Source organism: Bombus huntii, unplaced genomic scaffold (genome assembly GCF_024542735.1).
Source record: "Bombus huntii isolate Logan2020A unplaced genomic scaffold, iyBomHunt1.1 ctg00000061.1, whole genome shotgun sequence".
NCBI lineage: Eukaryota > Metazoa > Arthropoda > Insecta > Hymenoptera > Apidae > Bombus > Bombus huntii.
In genome coordinates this window covers 42,066-44,415 of record NW_026099322.1, presented here as the reverse complement: position 1 = coordinate 44,415, position 2,350 = coordinate 42,066, and positions in this window count along the sequence as shown.

Below are 2,350 nucleotides of genomic sequence, written 5' to 3'. Positions count from 1 at the left end.
CGCGCGAAATTCAAACTTCGTTTTCAAACTGTTCCGTTGCGTAAGAAAGATCGTAAGAGCGATCTTGCATCTCGCGTATATAACATGTAATTCTCTTCTTTTTTTTCTTTTTCAAGGGTATCGGGTTTCTGAAGCAAATATCTTTGACGGTTAAGTCCCTGCGTCTCCGTGTTTCGCGAGTAGATTTCATTACTCAGCGAATTTTCCTGAAGCTATCAATGGGGCTATTTTGTTTCGGGAATCAGAAAAACTACCGTGTTCTTTCGTGACAATTGATTTAATTAACTGCGGCTCGAGGAAGATAAAAACGGAAAATATCGCGCTCATTTATTTTCGGTGTCGAAGGTCGCACGAATAGAAAATTTGTAATCCTCGATTGGCATAATCGACACTATCCGATCATAATTTTTTTATCTCTCGGGTAAACATAGAAGGTCAAAAAATTAGAACTCCGGCGATATCGAAGTTTGGAAATTTGGAACTTGGACGATTTGAAAATATTTCAAAATTAGGATATTTAGAACTTCGAGCGCATCGAAACTGGAATATTTGGAAATTCGGAAATTTAGAAGTTCGACAATTTGAAAATTTGAAAGTTATTATTAGAAAGTTAAAATTGAGTGTTAAAAAATTTGAAAATGTCGATGCGATTAACCTCGATATTTTTCTATATATCTGTTGATTTTTTCGTTCACAATGTAACAAACCGAAGAACCGTAGAATTTTAATTTGAAAAATATATCAAAAAACATTTACCATGTGAAGAAACATAGTGAAACAAAGTATGGTTCACTGAACGGTTGATTCGCTTTTACTCGAGTGCTATGCGAGAAAATGATGGATAAAAAAGAGAATTGCGTAAAACACAGAGAATTGTACAAGTCGAAGATAAGTAAATGATGTGATGTTGGAACAATAAAATTGCCGATTGAATGATCATTGCGAGTACCGTGTGAATTACGATGAAACCAACTTTATCATGATTCACACACGGTATACGATATACTTTTCAATTAATCCTATTAAATTTAATCACGCAAGACAAGCTGTTAATCAATTCACGTGTCAAGTATCATCGAGAACTAAAGTTTGTCTCTGTTTCTTTGTTTCTAAAGTCCTTTAAATTTAAATTCGTTAAGTCGTTAGTATATTTCCATATAGCTTTTACCCCATCAAATTCATTTTTTCTTAAATAGTAACATTGATTTTGTAAAATCTGTAAAACTAAAGCTACATATTACTCATTTTCCAACGTTTCTTTTCTACCATCGATTAATTAATGGTAAATCAATTTATATCAAATTTGTTAAATCAATTTCTATAACAATTAGTAATTAATATTAAAAGTCGAATAAATTAACGAGCCCCATTAGATAAATTCGTTCATTTCGTCGATAATGGAACGATTATTTCAAATTGTTTCATCGTTCGACTTTGAAACCACTCAAGGAACTATCAGTTACACGATATCTGACTAACGCTTCGACGGATGGATAATCAACGTTTGATTCACATGATCATTGTTTTTCCAGTTCACATATCATTAGCCGAATTCAATACCACGGTAAACCTGCGATACTAAAAATTACGTAATAATTTCTATTTTATAATCATTCTTTCCTACCTGAAAGAAATCGATCTTTCGTATATCATAAATCCCAATGTACGCAGCAAAGCAACTTAGAATTATACCTTTTTCTCTTTCTTGCTAAACAATTCATACTCAATTAATATTCCTGATCAATTAACCAGCCTAGCTGTCTGCTTATTATTGTATCTCTTCCAATCTGTACTATACTATACAAACAACACTGTAAATTACCATACGTAACATGGTGAAACACAGGAAATTCACAAATTCTCACTCCAAATACTCCGCAACTTCACCTCGTAATATCACTCAAATTTCCATGAGTCACCAACAGGCGAATTAAGTTAGTTAACCAAACACAGTTTGAGGAAACATATCAAACCATGCAACAACGTCGCAACGTTCTCGGAAGGTACACTCACCTGCGCGTCACCAGTTTATGTTTCTCGCTTTCCGGTCGCGTATACGTGTCGCGACAAAGCGACGAGAGAGAAAGAAGATTGCGGTGGTAGTGAGAAGAGCGAGAAGGGAAAAAAGCGTGCAAACGAGTCACGAGAAAACCCAACGGTCGCGGTGCAACAGGAGAAGCGGCTCTTTGGAATCGTAAAATCCCCGCAGTTCTCCAGTGACGTCTTCGACTTCGGCGTTGCTGTCGACAGGACGATCCACGGGGACCAAAGTCATCGTCCAATAGCCGCACACACGACGCTGGTGGGGCTCCGCTTTCGTTTGCACGCGCTATAAAGCCCCGCTAATTGT